This window comes from Scomber scombrus, chromosome 2 (assembly GCF_963691925.1).
Source record: "Scomber scombrus chromosome 2, fScoSco1.1, whole genome shotgun sequence".
Taxonomy (NCBI): domain Eukaryota; kingdom Metazoa; phylum Chordata; class Actinopteri; order Scombriformes; family Scombridae; genus Scomber; species Scomber scombrus.
This window is the reverse complement of record NC_084971.1, coordinates 6,560,202-6,568,237: the sequence shown is the minus strand read 5'-3', so window position 1 is coordinate 6,568,237 and position 8,036 is coordinate 6,560,202. Positions and strand designations below refer to the sequence as shown.

At 39.1% G+C, this 8,036-nt stretch overlaps 1 non-coding gene across 1 annotated transcript; it reads left to right on the top strand.

Annotated features, from left to right (window-relative positions):
* Positions 1-220: 220 nt before the first annotated feature.
* On the top strand, positions 221-312 carry trnar-ucu (transfer RNA arginine (anticodon UCU)). The gene is given in 2 exon segments: positions 221-257; positions 277-312. It is a non-coding gene; the product is annotated as a tRNA-Arg (tRNA).
* Positions 313-8,036: the final 7,724 nt, after the last annotated feature.

Genomic DNA, 8,036 nt, shown 5'->3' with positions numbered 1-8,036 from the left:
ATAGATAAAAAAGTTAAAATAAATGGGGGAAAAAAATCTATGAAGTCAATGGATAGTGTCTGTTTCCATGTGTCAGTTAACATTAACATTTTCCAACTTCCATTATCTTAAACTTTGTTATCAATTTTGTTTAGAGCTTTTTTTTTCATTTGACAAAGTCAACCATCACAGTAACATTGTATGCATCGCGCAGATCCTCCTGCACGCCCAGCAAACATGTGGCTCTGTGGCGCAATGGATAGCGCATTGGACTTCTAGCAAAGCACAAGAGAAGTGATTCAAAGGTTGTGGGTTCGAGTCCCACCAGAGTCGTGCTTTTGAATTAGTGAAACTGTACCAACAGTTAACCAAACCACACAGACTGTCTGCGTAGGAGGGGAGTGATATACTTAAATGAATTCCAATGTGGGTTAAGATCCAGAAAATGATCAAAGGATAAACCAACTAAAAGATCCTGTTTCCTTAAGCTGAAAAGCCAGAAAATACCTGCCATGAAAAGCTTTAGTAGCAATGGATGTGATTTTATTGTTACTGAAAGAATTAACCAGACACTGCTTAGTTTAACATGTCAGGATCCTTGATCACCGTCACTATTTGCATCAAGATGTTTCAAGAACTTTAATTTGCTGAACATTTTTGCTTGATTACATTATGAAGAAGCAGTAGATTATCCAGTGCTGTAGGGAGCAGAGCTGTCAGCTCCATTTTTGACTAAAAACAACACTTCCAGGCTGCATGTACATCACTGAACCACTCACAGCAGCTTGCTTATCCCCATCACAGACTAGTTAGCTGCTCTGGGCGCAGAGCCATGATCTGTCCGGGCTCAAACCGGCTGAATAGACAAATCATTTGCAGACAGAAATCAAAACAGACAGGCAAGATAAAGCTATTGAGAATGATCATTCTACCATGTTATATATTTGGGTGGTGTAGCCAGAACTGACTCAGAAGGACGTCAAGATCTCCTGTTTTCACTCTCCCTCTGAAAGTAGTATTTGGTTTATATACTCATGACATATGCATATGAAGCCAAAAAAAAAAAAACCTCACATGTCACATTTAGAAGCTAAATACAGATCTGACTATTGAGGATAGCAGATTAAAAAAAATATTCATGAAGAAAATAGTGTGTGTAAAGGAAAGTAGAAAGTTTTCATGGAATGCGTCAACAAATATTCCTGTTTTGAGATGAACAAATCTGGGTTTTGCATTTTGATGTTTTTAGGCTAGTTGGCTAAGTTTATTTATGGTCTTTTTCCTCCATGCTACAGTAGAAACCCAGCATTTCTTTCACAACTAATTTCAAAATCACTACATTTCATGAGTTTACAGGTTGTAAAGAGTCCTGCTTACAGCTATCACACCCACTGCATTTTATTTCCCCCTCTGTGTAGAAGCTGATCCTGGATGCTAGGACAAGTTTGGGCTAACATTAGCAGCTAGTTTAGTTTACACACTAGCAACACCAGACAAACTTTGTATTTAACACAGTGTAACATTCACTGAACACATTGTGTATACCTCATTTTCTTTTTCCTAATAATACTTATAATAGCATGCAACAGCTAACTCTACACTGGAATAAATACATTTTAAAAATTCCGTTTTCATTTCCACTGTCCTCTCATCATCAACTAGTAAGGATGCTAATGCTTTTTGCCTGGAACACATAGCTTTAGCCCCAGACTTTTAGCACTATATCATGCATGTAGCATCACGTGCACATACTTGTGGGCCTTGTTACAAAGTTCCTGTTTTAAAATGAGTCAGCTATAAATATCTAAGAGTCATCCTGAGGCAGTGTTTTCAACTAATTCATGGAGCTAACATTAAATAGCAACAATGATGATTGAAATAAGCTGATTTGTCTGAAATCAAACTTATTGTTTCAGTGGTTGTCATTGTAAACTATATATGTGCGTGTTGTGCTAGAACGGAAAGCTTCACAGGTGGGTGGCGCTTAGTAAGCTGTCAATTTAGTTCATCTTGTATCTATTATATTAATGTGTGGTTTTGTGCCCAGTACACAAAGTAGCAATCTTTACTCATTGAAAATGATTGTGTGTGTTTCAGTAGTTGGGTAACTGACCTTTTTCTGTGGAGGCCACATTGGCGAGTTTGTTCTCAGTTTCACCACCGGCTGACTTGTAGGCCTGGGAGAAAGAGGGCAGATATACACTTATTACATTCCAGCACACAACTAATGATAACAGTATAAAATAGTTATTACAAAATGCCACCTTCCACTGTTATTTTGTTAAACATGAACAAACAGTTGATCTACACTTGTGCTTTTACAGTAGACTGACAGTAAACATGGAAAAAAATCTACCCAGACAATAGTGAGTAGAAACAACTGAGTAAGTCAGAAAGCACAAAGACCCTAGTATTTTCCTTCAGTGTCAAAGCTCTGGTGATGACTTTTCACCCACAGGACAGTCCATTCTGCTCTGAGAATGCATGCAAACTAACTCCCAGTTTACACCAGCAAAAAAACTCCAGTGTAAATATCACAAAACAAGTCTATTTAACATAAATGTAGCATTTCGGTGTAGCAAGAAAGTCAAGTGAGCTGCATTATTTTCCTGCACTGATCTAAACACTGCAGCAATAAACTTCTATACACAAGCAAAGAGTTTGCTTCCAATTGTTTAAGTTGAACGATCTTGTACTACATGTACCTGTAACCCAACATATCTTTTCTACCTACATTTGCTGACAAGAAAACTTTGACCATTGTATGGAAGTCATGGCTGCCAGAATTACACTGAAATCATTTTATATAGCAGAAATTTTATTTTTACGCAAACGTATTAAAGTTCTTAATTCTGGAAAAAAATTCTAATTCAATTGGTTGATGAAAGTATTTTATTTTATATTGGCAGCCTTGGACCTCCATTTTTCCCTTCCATGCATGTAGGCTGAAATGTATTAAATTCCTACATTCTCACTATTTAAATGGCATTAACTATATGGATTAAGAAGAGGACCAAGTGATAACTTTACTCACATAGAGCGCTGCAGCAGTGAGGCCTCCTCCACACAGAACAAAGTACGTCAGGTTGCTGGAGCCACCAGGAACCCCGAAGGCCATGTGTCGCACTGGAGCTGCTGAGAGACGCCGGAGGACAAAGGGAGTGTAAGTTCAAAAGCAACATGAAGGCAAACATTCACATTTCAATAATTAGATTAACAATGTTATATTGGATTGGGTCAGAGTTATTTGCAGCTTCATTCAAAAACATTTCACATTAAGGACATTGGCTTTGTGTGCCATGAATAAGTGTCATCATCAAGTCAGGATAACTGTTAACTTTATAATTTCTGGGTGTTGCATTCAGGAAAAATGTCCCATCAGAAGTACAACTTGGTACAAAGACCAGCACATTTTGATAACGTCAATGTGTTTACATCCCTTAATCCAGTTACACAGTATAGCCTTGGTCAGTTGTAGCAGAGGAGACTATAGATTAAGCAGCAGCCAAGCTAAACACTAAATTGTCCACTAAATTAAATCCCAGGCAGTCCCTGGCTTCATGATCTTAGATTTACATTTTATTTTTTTAAATGATCTGAATTTATATGATGTTATTAGTCCCTCAATACATGGGTCAGGACTGAAAGAGGCGCGATCAAAAGCTTCTTAATAGGCTGTTGTTGTGGCGGGTAGGTGAGTGCGGCTAGCAGCTCATACGCTCTGTGAAAAGATTTGCTGGTGTTTAGAGGATTGCCAGTGGTGCATGTAGAGGAGGCCATAAATAAAACCACCCAAATCTGGCTCATCCCAAACACTGGCTCAGATTAATCTCTTCTAGAGCTCACACACGAACACGCCTCCGCCTGCATACAAACATGCATTCACACACACACCAGGAGCATGTTCGCCCAGCAACATGATATCTTTAGCATGATTCTTGCGTGTTAACATGCACATGGCTTGTTTACTCAGCAGACTGGAGTAGGCCATCTGAAGGAGTGAAGGAACACAATGTACAGCTCACACACACCCCCTTCTCTCCTTGACATGTCATCATGTGTGTTCAGTCAAATCATAACTCATTCAATGACTTTGCCTATGACCCCTGGTATCTATATAGAGACATAGGAGACCGATCACCTGTTGCAACTGTTTAACCAGTCACCGATTTATTTTTTAAAATACTGATTTAATCAATTACAGGTTTTAAAAGTGACTGAAAACAGAGCTTTCAACTTCAACTTGATTTGAGCTTTAACATTCAATATTTGAGATTAAAAAAAAAAAAAAATCTGCAGTAGCTCAATCTTGCATTAGGGCCAAGGGTCAGTGTCTCCTTGATTGCACTTTTCTTAAGCCATTTCCTTACAATAAAAGGGTAAAAATCCATGAAAATGTGCTTCCAATTTTTAAAAGTAGCTCAAGGAGTTTTCGAAAAGGGGGGAAAAAAAAACTAAAGTTTGACATTTTGGGAAGTACACGTTTTCACTTTCTTGCATAGAGTTGCAGTAAGTAGCCTTTAGCTTAGCATTAAGACTGGAAACAGGGGGGGGGGGGGGGGGGGGGGGAGTGCTAGCCTGGCTATGTCCAAAGCTAACAAAATCCTCCTACCAGCTCACTAATTAACACATGTCATCTTGTCCTTTTGATCTCTACTAAAAACAAGTCTAAAAGGCAATTACTTGCCAGTTTACTGAGGGTTGCGTGCCAAACTATTTGTTGGCAGGGAGCATAGACTTCATGGTATCCTGACAAGTACTCACAGCCAAGAAATAATCTGACACAAAATGCCCTTATTTTTTATTTGTAGACTTTAGAGACTGTGGCAATAATGTTCACCAAGAAAGTGGGGAAAGAAACCGAACTATTCCTTTACATACAGTTAAAACTGAGCTAATCTGCTTCAATAGATCAGTGTGTGTGTGGTTTGATTGACAGCGCTGTCAACTTGATCAAACAACCCAACTGTCATCAGATTCTGATTTGAATGTTTGGGAAATCTAAAAAAGGGCTGGTGCACTGAGCCCCACCCATTACAAACCAATAAGAAGAGACAAAAAAACCTAATCTCTTAAATGGAAAAAAAAACAAAAAACATTTCAACTTTGGCTAAACATTGTGGGTTCTACCAAGATCCCATCCCTTACAGTAAGTAGCTGATAGGGAAGATGTATTTTCAGGGCTTTACCACTAAATTACAAATGATCCATTCATGTACATTCATTCTATGTGAAGCAAAGCACTACAGAGCTAGACATTGTCCTGTTGTGGATGCTGAACCAATGTAACACTAAGTCCTCACTCCTCCTCCTCTTAATGCCCATGACACAGCAGCACCACGCAGGGACAAGTCCAAGTACAGGTTATTTATACAGGTAATCAGTTAATCCCTGCTGCCTGGTTCAAGCCTGTAAAAATGGACACGCATGTCAGGCAAAAACACAAGATGGCTGCTGTGGTAGCAGTGATACATGTGCTCTCCTGCTGCTGTCTGTCAGCTGCCATGTGCTCACTGAGACATTACATGAAGGAGAACATGCTGACCTGTAGGACAGGAATGGTGGCCTTGCTGCCTAGAGGCTATAAAGGCTATAGTTTGCTGTGTTTGTGTGTTGTGTAAATGCAGAGCAGCAGCCTTCAGCATCCACCTCTTCCCTCTCTCCTTTATCAACTGCATGCATATGCAGGTTTTTTGGCTAAATTTTTTTAAAGAAACTTTGGTTTTGCAGCTTATGTTCAGTTGTTTTTTTTTAATTTTATGTTTGGCTTTACTGGAAAGTCTTCCAACAGGAAATTAAAACAGCAGAGGCAGTTTTCCCCCTCAGGCTGAATTCCACATGTTCATGTCCCAAAGTAAAGGATGATCCAGGCAAGGACGCGTGAAAAGAGAGCGTCCCTAACATAACCAGTGATCATGTGTCAAATCCCCCTTAGTTTACATGCAAAGAGTGAATATTCAAATTAATCTGCTAAAAATGTTTTATTTTGCATTTTCAAAGATTGTGTTAATTCATATAATAAAAGCTTTTTTAATTTGTTATTTATTTTCTATTTAAGTTACTTTTAAACCTCTTTTACTCATTGGGACCTCTGCACAGAATTGAACAAGTGGCTTCCATGTGCTCCTGTTCATACAAAGCAGTCCTAGGACAACGTGTTACCATGACACAAAAATCTTTTAAACATTTATTTTATTTTCAAATACTCGGATTTTTGCTTGGGATTTAAATACTTGAATCAAAAATGTTATGCAACGAGTAGCAGCTTGGTTATAAAACTCAAAATCAATTGGGGTTTTAGTCGACAGTGTGATGCGCTCTTTCATAACCTCTGTGTAGAACTGAGTGTTCCCAAAGCAGGACACACCTCCCTCTGACTGCAGCTCCACTCTGCACAGTTTAACATCTTCACACTCGGCCGTTTAACATGAATAACCACACACGAACATCAAAAAGCAAAGATTTGAGATACTTTCTTGCACTTGCAAAAAAAAAGAAGTGATTGCACTTTTTGGAGTTATGCTTTTGTGCCGTTTTGTTTTTACAATCGATGTTTTTACAATCTGAGCATTTACACACCTTAATAGGTCGACTTTTGTGGATTAATGCCCAGCAGGTAAACGCACGGAACAGAAGTCAATTAAATGCTCTCATTAACATCACAACCAATCATGTAAAACTATTTAAAAAGGTCACTTAAACGACCTGACTCACTGTTAATGGATGTGGGCTGGAAAGCCCTCCGTGCCAGCGGCCCGATTCTCTGCCATGCCCGTCTGCAGAACATCTTTGCTGGTTTATGATCGGCAGGTGAGCGTGTGTGTGTGTCCCTGTGATTCCTGTAGGTTTTTAAAGATAAATGAGGAGGAGAGCGCAGCTGCTGTCCAATGCTGATTAAGAGGACACCCCTCCCCCCTCCCCCGCCCCCCAAAAAGGTTATTTCAATCCTGCGCCCCCTGCAGGTGAATGAGTAGAATACAGCACATGTAAACTATAATAATCCCCCTGCAGACATGGTTTAAAACATATAATTAATATACATTTCAAAAGTTTGTTACCTGGTTAGAGATTTGCAAAATAACACCTACTCTCTCTGCCTCATTAAAAATCCAGAATGTGAAATAAAAATACTTTTCCTTTCAGAAGTTTTACAACTGGATACAAGATGTTTCCTCACTCACATTCTCAGTGTTTGTGCACTGGAGGCTTCAACACTTGTGTAAATTGTATACTGGACCAAGATTGGCTTCCAAACAAGTTGTGATGTCACAAATCGTGCCCACAGCGACATGTCTTAATCTCAGATTTAAACTGAGCACAGAGAAACTTTCCTGATGACATTGTGTTATTTACTGGTGTGTCTCTGATGAGTTTCTGAGGCAGATTCCACCTGTTGAATTACATTTTTCAATCATTGATGTTTCCCACTTGACTTCATTCCTGGAAATCAAATGGGAGGAGATCATAAAGAGTGTGCTGTAGCTGAGCAGAGGATCAGCCATCCCCCAAGTTTCAAGTGGATTACAGTCCTAATAGGAAAGAGACAACTAACTGTGGTTGCATAATCTACACTGTCTCTGAGTGCTATTTGTGGGCCTGCATCCATGTGCGCTGTTCTGAATGCCAGAGCCAAAACCACTGCAGGTGAATATGAGAGGAACTTGGTGTTCTCTGTATATTTGAGCTCCATGTCTAACTATTCAATTTGGAGATTGTATAGAAGATAATATCTGACCTAGAATCAAGGACTGGTGGCTGTGGACTACAGTCAGATATTGATGTTTAGTGTATCTGGTGCCCTCCTGTGGTGAAACACCTGCCAGGACACTAACCAGACATGTACCAAACAGGTTCCCAATTTACAGTATCAACATCAAGCCATTACTTTCCTACTCTTAATGCAAGTGATTAATTTATATTAGAAACTATGTAACTGTGGTTAAATTGTTGCCACACATGGTAGTTGTAGGATAATGGTAAATAATAGAGTAGCAGAGTAGCACAAATACAAAAAGTCATACATTCTGCAATAATGTAGGTTATACAGTAATATCTAT